The sequence below is a fragment of the Orcinus orca genome, chromosome 10 (assembly GCF_937001465.1).
Source record: "Orcinus orca chromosome 10, mOrcOrc1.1, whole genome shotgun sequence".
Lineage (NCBI taxonomy): Eukaryota > Metazoa > Chordata > Mammalia > Artiodactyla > Delphinidae > Orcinus > Orcinus orca.
The window spans coordinates 72,604,497-72,616,697 of record NC_064568.1 but is presented as its reverse complement, the minus strand read 5'-3'; the positions used below and the strand labels follow the sequence as shown (position 1 = coordinate 72,616,697).

The 12,201-nt window shown below is 52.8% G+C and overlaps 1 long non-coding RNA gene across 1 annotated transcript; it reads left to right on the top strand.

Moving 5' to 3' along the window:
* Positions 1 to 8,414: 8,414 nt before the first annotated feature.
* LOC125965591 (uncharacterized) lies at positions 8,415 to 12,201 on the top strand. Its single transcript, XR_007479653.1, has 3 exons — positions 8,415 to 9,648; positions 10,537 to 10,772; positions 11,293 to 12,201. It is a non-coding gene; the product is annotated as an uncharacterized LOC125965591 (long non-coding RNA).

The window sequence follows — 12,201 nt, the reverse complement described above, 5'->3', positions numbered from 1 at the left end:
GATGGGATTTTGATTGGAACTGTATTGAATCTATAGATCTGTTGGTGAGAACTAATATCATTAAATTATGAATCTTCACATTCATGAACAGGGTATATCTCTCCATTTATTTAGGTCTTTAAATTCTCTCAATAATGTCTTATAGTTTCAGGGTAGAGGTCTTATACATTTTTCATTAGATTTATTCCTAGGCATTGGATGGTTTTTGTTGCTGTTGAAAATTTTATTCTTTATACGGAATTTTTCTAAATATCGGTGATGGGTAGTATAGGAAGGGGAGCCTCTGTAATACCTACTCTTAATTATTTTTAAGAATAGCTTTATTGAGGTACAGTTCATATACTGCATTCACCCATTTAAAGCGTACAATTCAATGGTTTTTAGTATATTCATAAATATGTGTAACCATCACAATCAACTTTAAAACATTTTATCACTTCAAAAAGAAACCTCAGGACTTCCCTGGTGGTCCAGGGGTTAAGACTCTGCGTTCCCAATGCAGGCGGCCTGGGTTCAATTCCTGGTCGGGGAATTAGATCCCACATGCCGCAATGAAGATCCCACAGGCTGCAACTAAGACCCGGCTCAGCCAAATAAATAAAAATAATTATTAAAAAAAAACCCTCATGGGCTTCCCTGGTGGCGCAGTGGTTGAGAGTCCGCCTGCCGATGCAGGGGACGCGGGTTCGTGCCCCGGTGCGGGAGGATCCCACATGCCGCGGCGCGGCTGGGCCCGTGAGCCATGGCCGCTGAGCCTGCGCGTCTGGAGCCTGTGCTCCGCAACGGGAGAGGCCACGGCAGTGAGAGGCCCGCGTACCGCAAAAAAAAAAAAAAAAGAATAGAGCTTGAGGATCAAGTCCCAGCATCCCCAGCTGCACTACATGATGGTGGACAAGTCCCTCCCCCTCTGACCCCTGAGACCTTAGGGGTTTCCTCCAATAGTGGTTCCAATGAGACTGTGGCCTCACAAATTTCCTGAGAATCTGCTCTGCTTTATCCAAGTCTCGCCTAAGAGCAGCAAAGAAACCGGATCCAGGATGAGCCTTCTAGACCCTCAGCAAGTTCTGAAATCAGGGAGGTGGACAAGAACTTGCAGCCTGAGGGATGAAGGTTGGAACAAGGGCACCTCTGGACATTCCCCAATGCTGCTTGGCCGCAGTTTGTATCAGGACTTCCTTTCCCTGCTGGAATGCTTTCCCATTGCCACCAAATCCTATCCTCCAGATCAAGCTTTCTCAACAACGGTGCCATTGACATTTTGGACTAGATCATTCTTTGTTGTGAGGGCTGCCCTGTGTATGGGAGGATGTTTAGCGGCATCTCCGACCTCTACCTTCTAGATGCTAGGAGCACTGCCCACGCCACCTCACTGTGAGTTGTGACAACTAAAAATGTCTCCAGACAATGCCAGTGGCCCTTGCTGAGAACCCCTGCCCCAGATGATCTTTGTAAAGCCCCCCTTTCATCAGCCTCTCCCAGTTCAAACTGTCTCTTACTCAGTAGGCCTTTCCTGCCTCCCCCAACTTAAACTCATCCCCCTCTTCTCAGAACTCTGAGCAGCCCAAGCCAGAGCTGCCACCACCCCAGGTGAGAACAGTGTCTAACATCTATGGAGCACTTAGCCCATGCTGTTGCCCAGACTATCTGAAGGAATCCTCACAACAGACCCATGAGTAAATACATGTATGGTTCGCTCCATATTTCAGATACTGGAGCCCAGAGAGGTGAAGTCACTTGTCCAAGGTCACACAGCTGGTGAGTGGTGGATCTGGGATTCAAATTCGGACTCACAACGATCATAAACCACTCACTTTATGCCACTGGATATTCCTCATTTGTTTCTTATGTGTTCAACTGCCTCCAAATCCAACAGCAAACGCTTTGAGGGTAGGGACTAAAATACATCTGTGGATTTTCTGCTGTGCTCAGCACAGGGCAGGAGGGCCAAATACAACTTTAGTGATTGATTTCCTGCCAATATGGAGTTTGACGCATTAGAAGGCACGAGTATGTGATAGAGACACAGATGTAGAGAACGAACGTATAGACACCAAGGGGGGAAAGGGGGGTGGGATGAACTGGGAGATTGGGATTGACATATACACACTACTATGTATAAAATAGATAACTAATGAGAACCTACTATATAACACAGGGAAATCTACTCAATGCTCTGTGGTGACCTAAATGGGAAGGATATCCAAAAAAGAGGTGATATATGTATACGTATAGCTGATTCACTTTGTTGTACAGCAGAAACTAACACAACATTGAAAAGCAACGGTACTCCGATAAAAAAAAAAAAGGCATGAGTATGTGGATGAGACTGAGGATTGGGAAGAAGAAACTTTCAATTTTAGGCTTAAATAAATATATTCACGAAATGCATTGAACAGAGATGCACATCTCAATGAATTTTCACAAACTAAACACATTGTGGAACCATATCAAGAATCAGAGCATCATCAGCTCAGACTCCTCCTTCATACTCCCTCCCATTCATCCGCTCCTGAAGTATCCACCATCTTGCCTTCTAATAACAAAAGTTCATTTTGCCTCTTTCTGTACTTTGAATGAGTGGGACCATGTATCCCTTTGTGTCTGGTTTGTTTTGCCCAGCATTGTTGAGAATCATCCATGGTGTTGTATGTAGCAATATTTCATTCTTTCTCTTTTCTCTAGAGTGTTCCATGTGTGACTATACCACAGTTTGTTTACTGTTAATGGACATTTGGAAGTTTCCAGTTTGGAGCTATTGTGAAGAGGGCTATGTGACATTAGTGTACGTGTCCTTTGGTGAACACAGTATGCATTTCTGTTGGGGCAAAGCTTACCTATGGAAGCGCTGGGCCATAGGTATGCATCATGCTTCAGCTGTAGTAGATACTGAAAGGTTCTCAAAGTTTTTTATATTTGGAGGTTTTTAAAGCATAATTGATGTGCCCTTCCCCCACCCCGGGTGTTTTTCTGAAGAGATGGGAGGAGAGGAGTAGTACGACGACCTCCCTGGAATCTTCCAGATGACTACGCCTGTACTAAGAACTTTCTTTATAGGAAAATTATGTCAGAGATGAAAGGGACCATATAGATCTCAAGTCCAAGGCTTTCATTATGCACAGGGAAAAACGGAGGCTCAGAGACAAGGGTTGACTGGTCCAAGGTGGTGTGGCTCTAGCCTGGTCTAGAAGCCAAGTTTCTGGATTCTAGATCCTCATTTTGCTACCTGAGTACTTGTAGAGACTGCTCATCTGGAAGGCGATGGGGTGGAACTAGATGCTGGATTGGACCCACCAGGATTATATGTGATGCGTGAGAGGTGGGGGTGGGGAGGTGGGACTGGGGACTTGTCTTGCCCCCTACATTTTCCTTGAGTCTGGGCTGAAGCCAAGGAAAACACAAGCCTGGCGGCTCCTCCCAACAGGGGAAGTCAAAGTGAGGGGCTTTACAATTAGAGCCTGTGAGCCTTCCACCTCACAGCCTCCTCCCCTCTCCCCTCTCCCCTCCGCAGTCCAGGGAGAGGATGGGGTGGGGGAGGGCTCTGCTGGCAGTAGGGACAGGGGTTCCAAGGTCTGGAAACAAGATGGGCTTCCCCCTCAAAGGGCTCACAGTCTTCGGAAAAGCCAGACAGACTTTGGGCATAGAGCAAAACCCCACTTATTACGTACTGAAGTTCCATCCACTAGGAACCTGGCCAGAGCCTTGAGCCAACTTCCAGCGGAAACGGCTAAGTCCACGAGACCAACAGCTGCAGCCTCAGTCCTTACCTGGCGCCCCAAACCCACCCCTATTCCTGCAGCCCTCAGACTTCCGCATCCAAGTCCCCGCCCCACGGTCCACATCCGCCCCGCCTGAAATTCACTTTCCATTTTCATTAAAGTAGTTTAAGCCAACCATCCGGAGGGAATAGAAGATGTCCCCCTACCTTGCCCCAGCTTCTCTTATCTCATACCTCCTTCCCAGATCCAGAGGTCCCCACCAGGTAGATGAGACCTAAGGGAAGGATAAAAGAGAGGGGTTGTTTCTCTGTGCAAACTCTTTTGGCATCCCCTCTTCCCTCCCCATCTGCCTTCCCGCCCTGGCTCCCGCGCCGGGCTGGGGCGCCAACTAAATCTGATCAAAATGCAATTGCCAAGTCGTTAAGGTATTTGAATTAAAAAAAAAAAAACTCCCGAGAAAGAAAGTATTTGATGGCTAATAATCTCATTTCAATATAATGGGACCTTCTTCTGCAGAGAGCAAGACAGGTTAAGAGATATAATTATGACTTTGCAAACTCTCTCCCAAGCGCGGGAGACGCACTGACAGGTCTGCGCGCGGCTGCGCCCGACTCCGCTCGCTCCGAGGGGAGACGCTTTGTCTGCAGGGCCCGTTAAAGAGACACGGTCCCTTTTCCCCCCTCGGCCTACATTACAATTTAACTGTCAGCCGCGCCTTCACCCCAGGATCGGCTCTGAGTCCCACGCGAGGATCGGGGGTGGGATGGAAGAGGAAAACCGGACTAGGGGGAGGGGGAAGGAGAACGAGGGCTGACCTGTCAAACGCTGGCCCCTGGAACTGCGAGCTGGGCTGTCAAACCCGCTCCCTTAGTGGTCTCTTTAAGGTCACATTTACACTGTAGGGTTCCGGTGCAGCAATGATTGGGCGGGGCGCTGGTCGTGGTGGTAATTCAGGAAGCTCAGATTTATCTACCGCCCGTCTCCAAAGTAGCCCTTTCTGAAGGACCCCAAAGGAACAGATTCCTTCCTGGCAGAATTGCTCGGTTTCAGCTGGCGGAAAGGAACCGAATTAGGAAACTGGGGAGAGATGGCAGTGGTGCTGTTCATGCCTACCTTTCCCTTTTTCCTACACTCTAAACAAACTTTTTTCCTCCCCTTTACTATAATGGGAGAAAAATACTCATTTGAAGCCCAGATAGGAAATCCTTGAAGAAAGAGAGATTTTCTCGGTTTCACATCTCGCCCCTTCAAGAAAGTGCGAGAAAGAAAATCTCTAATTCGGTGTATACGTGTGTGCTGGGTGGGTGGGGAGGAGGCAAACGACCGGCCCAGCACAGTTAGAGAGTATTGATTGCAGTTCGGGTCAAGAGACCGGGGGAGAGTCAATGCCAGAAGCGCGAGAGGTGTTTGAGCCACGGCAGCCAACGAGCTCAGCGGCACAGCGGCGCCGAGCGACCCGGGGCCCCGACTTGGACGTGTGGGCGAGCGTCTGTGCGAGCAAGTGCGCACGTGGGTGAGCACTGCTTCCAGGAGAGCTCTCCTTTCCCAACCCAGCCAATAGTTGGAGCCGGAAATCGAACGCAGGGACGCAGTAAAGACAGACCGACAGACTGACACGCCTGTCCAGAGAAAAGGAACCAGGGCTAAAGGGGACCGGAAGCCCGTGGGGTCCCTGTCTTCGCTTGTCCGCGACTCTCTCAAAGCAGAAGGGAGATTTACCCTGGGTATTTCCCGCCGATCTCGGCGCCGCCCAGTTTTGCGCTGAAAGAATTCGGAGGAAGCGGGTGCGCCACCACCTCTCCCCAACACTCCAGGCCCCTCGAAGAGTGGCCGGGGGGACGCCGGCCATGTGGCCGCGAGGCGTGAGGCTCCGGCGAATCCCTGGGCCACTCTGACGGCGGGGCCGGTAGGCCCAGAGGCGCCGCGACCCCTTCTCGAGTTGATGAGGCCGTGGGGCCGGGGTCCCAGGATTCCCTCCGATCCTCGCGCCCGGCCCCGAGGACTGTTCGCGACGCCTTGTCGCACATCAGCCACAGCGACTCCCTAGAGTCATTCGCGCGGCAGTAAAAATGAGGTTGGCACTGTCGTGTCCTGCGTGGACAGCACACCTGGCTGCGTATCCTTAAAGTGCGGTTTGTACGCAAGCGGGGTCACCCTCACTCGCCAGACAGCTCCCCCTGGCGGCCCGGGACGCAGATTTCCGTGGCCGCGGAGGACTTGGGGAGAACCAGGCCCCCGAGAAAGAGAGAAGCGATGCTCACCTGGTTGGTTCGGGCTGAGCACCCGCCCCAGCTTATGCTGCCCCTTCGGCTTTGTCGGGCCCGGGGGGGCCTTACCCTGCTGTGGCGACCCTAGCTTTTCCCGCCGCGCACCGTAGGATGGAGAGGGGACGTATCTGGAAGCAGCCCCCCAACCCTGCTCAACTCACTAGTAAATACTTTGCTAGGCGGGTTTCTGACACCCCTGCCCCCTTTTTTTTTTTTTCTCTTGGTGTTCAGTGATCCTATACGACAGAGGCCTGGCGCGCGGCCGCCGCAGGGGAGCGTGGCTGACGGGAGCCATGTGGCTGCGAGGGCGGGGGACTCGGCTGGGATTCCCCGGGTGGCGGGTCGGCACTGGGGATCAAGCCGATGGCTCTGGGGGTGGGGGCTAGTTCGGGGCGCCGAGGACTGCGGGCCGGGGTCCTGGCCCGGTGGGGGGCGCCGGGGAAGGCGGGCGCGGGCGGGGCGCGCCGCCGGCGGGGTCAGGGGCGAAGGGGCAGGCGGAGGGCAGCGCGCGGGGAGCCGGCGCTGCGTCTCGGGTTACGCGGCCCGGCCCTCCCACCCGCAGCTCGGGCGCGGGGGCCCGGGCGGACTCGGGCCGTCCCCCGCTGTTTGCATTTCTCTGGCAGGCGGCAGAGCTTGGGTTGAAAGGAATCGCCTCCATTTGGAACGTTGTTTATTTTTCTTAACTAGCCAGCGCCGACAGACGACCCCGAAAGCACGGCGGCCGGACCCGGCCGAGCCCTCGCTGGGAAGGGGGTCAGGACCGCAGGCGGCCCGACGAGGGGGACTCTGCGAGCCCCCGCCCGGGGAGTGCGCCCGGGTGCCCTCGCGGCCGGATTGGGGGAAGGGTCGCGGTAGAGCAGAGAACGGCTTTCTTCCATGTAGGAAAACCTACTTTATCCTGTCGCAGTTACCTTAGCTTTGACCTTGCTCGAGGCGGGGCGGCGAAGTGGTTAAGCTTTCCGGCTTGGGCGTCCCGCCGCCTTGGATTTCAATTCCGCTGCCTCCTTTTTTTTTTTAACCTCCGTGACCTTGAGCAAGCCGTCTTTGTGCCTCAGTTTCCTCAGTTTTTAAATGGGTATAACGTAGTGCTTAGCTCTTCGCGTTGTTGTAAGGACTAAATGAGCTCCTTCACATAAGCCCTTAGCGCTGGGCCTGGAACTTGCCAGGATCTCAGGAGACGTTAGCCCCTCTCGTCGGGGCTGCGGATGGTTGTTGGTTCTCTGGCCACGCGAGGGTGAGTGGGGTGGGGGCCGCCAGCAAATGTGCGGCCCACCGGGAAGAGGCTCGAGCTGGAGGCCCACGGCTCTCAAGCCCCGGGAGAGGTGCGGGCTAGGGAGAGTTCTGAGCGTTTTGACATGAAATGAATAAAATGCAAATGATATTCCAACACAGATGCTAATGAGGATCTATGCTTTGAGCGTCCACAGCCCCGGCAATGCCCAGAACAGTGGCGGAGCTGGTGTGAACTCAGAGATGGACAGGGTCCAGCAGCCCGGGGCTCGTGTGTGTGTGTGTGTGTGTGTGTGTGTGTGTGTGTGTCGGCGCGCGCTTGCTCCGGAATGTGCGTAGCCGGCTCCGGGTGTGCTCGCGCCGTCATGAAAATGAGGTCAGGGAAGGTCGTTCCACTCTGCAGCATAAATCAAGGAGGAAAGGAGAATGGATGTGAGAGACAGTCCCTGGAGACCGCCCCGAGAGAGGCTGAGCGAGGGAAGCGGGAGGGGGAAAAGTTCTGCGGAGAATGGGCAAGAAGCGGGCCCAGGCGCTCGCCCTCCCCGCGCTTCCCGCCCGGCGGGTCCCTTCGCCGAGCAGCGGCGCCCCAGGCTCAGGCGAGATCGTGCCTTTAACCCCCGCATCCTCCTCCGCAGGCTCCCAACACCTTTCTCTCCTTTCCTCCAACCCCCTAATTTAAATGGTCCTCATCAAAGCGCCCTTTGTGTGGACGGTGAAGCGCCTTACGCCCAGCCTCCTCAGGTGCAGATCAGTGCTCCCGCGCACACGCCAATTGCACTCGCAATCGCACACTTGTTACTCCCGCGCACAACCTCCGGGGCTCCCGGGGACGCCCTGCGGGGATCGGAATCCAACGTCCCGGAGCGGGCTGCTCTCCGCTGTCCTCGTGCCGCGCGACTCCAGCCCCGTGTCCTTTCTCCACGCAGCCCGCCTCCCCGGTCTCCCTGACACTCACTACCACCGTCCTCCAGCCCCTCTGGCTCTCCGCTTTCCACCAGCCCCTGGGGGAGCGCGATGCTCCAGGCCGGTGTTTCCCTGCGCGCTGTCCTGTGACCCCAACCGGGAATCTCCGGAGCCTCGGTCTGTCCTGGGCCGGAACCGAGGCACAAGTCCCGGGCAACCTGGCTCTCAGGGAAAGGGGGACCAGTGTGGGGCAGTTCGGTATGGGGGAGGGGGAGAGGGGGTTAGCTCTCCCTTCTTTCTTCAAGCTCCAGGCCTAGAGGGCTGAAAGTGGGGCAGGGCACAGTGCAGAAGGACCGCAGCCCGAAGCGCCCCTGTGGACCCCGGAGCGCTTTGCTCTCCGCTGGCACAATGGGTACCCGCCGCTCCAAGAACGCGAAGAGAGCAAGAAGGAGGATGGACTGGACGGCACCCACAGTCGGAGCTTTGGGCCTGCATCAGATTTATTTCCCACTGCATTCTTTTTATGAAAATAACAACAATGATGTCTAAAGCTTGTATGGTAGGCACAAAATCGGCACACAATAATATATATTGAATTAAATTTACATAGAGCTGTTAACCATCATGATTCTTCCTGAGCCTCCACATTTTGTAGATTAATTCATTAAGTCATGCATTAATTCAACAAATATTTAGTGAGCTCCTACTAAGTGACAGAGAAACAGAATGCCAAGAGCCTGGCCCTCCTGGCACTTACATTCTCCTGGGACAGAAAGACAGTAAAAAACTCAGACATGTAATACGACTGGGTATTAGGCTGGGTAGCCCTGTGTGCTGTGAAGCAAAGATTAAGGTGGGTTAGAGAGGGCCTCTCTGGGGAGAAGACAGAGACCTGAATGAAGTCAGGAAATGAGCCATGCAAACTTCTGGAAGGAGAGGGTCCAGGCAGACGTACCTGCCAGTGCCGAGATGAAGAGTTGGAAAGTGCCTGGGGTGCAGCCTGACAGGGAGGGGAGAGGAAGGAAGTGAGATGGAAGGTCAGGCCTGGCTTTGTAGGTCTTGGAGGGGAGTTTGGGATTATATATACTTGGTGTGATTGGGAAGCCACTTGAGAAGTTTTTTAAAAAAGGACTGACACAACTTGTGTTTTATAAAATTATAAACAAAGACAGAATTTAACTACCTTGTCCATGGTTTCCAGGTCTGTGAGTTTCTTAACCCAGACCTCCAGCTTTGTCTCAGTCCAACATGTCAGAGATGCATGCCTAGGCGAGACTGCCCCAGAAGGAGCCCAGGAGACATCTTGAACGGTACTCCGTTCCTCCCACCCATACTTTTAGGAAGGTATCCAGAGTGGGGCAGTGGGTAGGGTCTCTAGATCTGCCAGCCCGGGAATCTGGGCTGTGGGCGAGGACTCCCGGGCCTCCGGCTTGAGGATTCCTGGCTCCCCACCCCACCTGTTGCCTCTGCTCTGCCTACCCTGGGCGTTTTCCGGGCTGTGGAGACTGCGAGGGCCACTCTGACGCGAGAAGGTAAGATCCGGTCTCTCCGCGACGCTCCAATTCCTCTGCTCCGGCTGCAGAAATCTTTCCCCCAGAGCGAGCGAGTCCGCCTTTGCGCACAGCCAGCACCGTGGTCCCACACCGCCTCCGGGTGGCCAACAGGGGTACTGCAGCCGGCGTCGGTATAGGGTGCAGAACAGTAACCAGAGACCGCAGGGGGCGCCGGAACAGGCTTACTGATGGCCTACCAGGTGCCAGGTGTTGTGCAAGGCGCTTCGCTTACTCTATTTAACCATCAGAGTAACCCCGGGAGAGAGATCTAGCATTTCCCTCACTCTACAGTTAAGGAAATTGAGGCCAAGAGAGGCAGTGTGCTTTGTCTGAGAACATATAGCTAGTAAATGGTGGAGTGATTTACTCACTTTTGCACTGTCTCTTGGTGCACATAGGGTGTGTGAGAAGAGGCAAATATTGGCCTCCATCCTAGGAAGCTCTCCCTCCCTTTGGCCTTGTAGAATCAGCTAGAAAATGTCTTTAGCAGGTGCACTGAGCTTCCAGATCCGTCCCTGGGAATGTCCCAAGGTCTTTTCACCTTCTCACTCCGAGCCCATTTCAGATGGGTCCATAGTCTGCAGGTTGAGATCAGTTCAGGCACAGCTGCACAACTCCGTCTTGCTTGCTGCATGACTGAGTGGTGGTCAGGGTCTCTGTCCCCTCTCTGAGATTCAGGCTGGTCGAGCACCCTTGTCCCTCACGGGGAAGAGCAAGGTGCACTGAGTGGGGAGTTCTTGAACCTTAGATAGCACGATGGAAGGGAAGGCAGAGGCTGACCACACTGAGCCCACTCAGTGCTCCTTTTCTATCTTGAGTCCCGAGGTCGGGAGATCTCTGATTGGCTTTGGGGGTCCCTCTTATCAGGCCCTGGGACTGCTCAGGCTGGTTTTGCACCTGCAACCTGTGGGGAGAGGACGCCTGGGCAGAGAGAGGCTGCCGCTCCAGCGCGGACGTGGGCGCCGTTCTCCATCCTCTGCTGCCCCCTGGTGGTCTAGGATATGGCTGCCGCCTCCAGCCTCCTGCCCACCCAGCGGAACAACCTTCTCGTCTTCTCACCTTCCTTGCCTGGACAAACAAAGGCTCCTTCCCAGAAGCCAAAGGTATGCTGGGAGAGAGATGTGAAATTTCTGGGAAGGTTAGTCTGCACAACATCCCCGAGCTGCGTCCACATAACACCAGGATTATTACCCCCAACAAATGTTTAAGAAGAGGCTACGGTGCACTACCCTCACAGGGCTCACAGTTTAACAGAGAAGACAGACCCCAAATGACTCCTACAATCTTTATTATTATTAATTTTTTTTAGCTTTTAACTTTATTTATTAAAACAATTCTTTTTTTTTGGGGGGCACGCTGTGTGGCATGCGGGATCTTAGATCCCTGACCAGGGATTGAACCTGTGCTCCCTGCAGTGGAAGCGGGGAGTCTTAACCACTGGACCGCTAGCTAAGTCCCAGCTTTTAACTTTTTTTTTTAACATCTTTATTGGGGTACAATTGCTTTACAATGTTGTGTTAGTTTCCGCTGTATAACAAAGTGAATCAGCTATATGTGCATATATATCCCCATATCCCCTCCCTCTTGCATCTCCCTCCCACCCTCCATATCCTACCCCTCTAGGTGGTCACAAAGCACTGAGCTGATACCACATGGAAGATGAGCCTCCAGAGAGGACACTGAGACTTCCTGCCACCAGGAGACTAAGCCAGGACCAGACACACACAGCCTTCCACTGCTGTCCTGGGGCAGGGGGAGGGGTGGAGGGAGCAAGGCTGCTGGGAGCTCTGACGTCCTCACAATCCACTCACTTCAACAGTCATGAAAATATTGCCATCTTATTTTACCCAAGTGCATTTTATTGTAAAAATATTCCAACAATGCAGAACACGGAGTAAAATGTGAAAGTCCCCCTTCACACACACCCCCACCCCTACCCAGACTTAGCTCCTGTTAGCATCATGAGGCAATCCTTACACACTCTCCCCTGTTTTTACACACACACACACACACACACACACACACACTGTATCTATGGATATAGATTTATCTTCATTTTAACTCATATTAATGAGGTACTATGACTATATGTGTCACTCAGCAGCTTGACTTTTTTTTGCACCTAAATGTTTTGGTGAGCTGATCTATGTACATCAGTACACACAGATCTGCCTCATTCTTTCCAACCTGTTGCACAGTGCCCTGTACTAGTGAGGAAACATCACTTACTTAGCTCCTTTCCTTGTCATGGTCAGTTGATTTATTTCTCAGTTTCATTATTATGTAAAATGTTGTGACACATAGCCTTTTATTTCCCTCGCTGTGCACATGTGACTATGTTCTCTCATGTAGACCCCAGGAATGATTGAATTGTTTGCAGGAAGGGGATGCCTGTTTAATAGTTGATAAATCTGGACAAATTGATTTCCTAAAAGGATGCGCTAATTTATATGTCCGCCAACAGCTTTTGAGACTGCCCATTTTCTCACAACCTTATCACCACTGGAAATGACCAATCTTTCAAATTCTTAT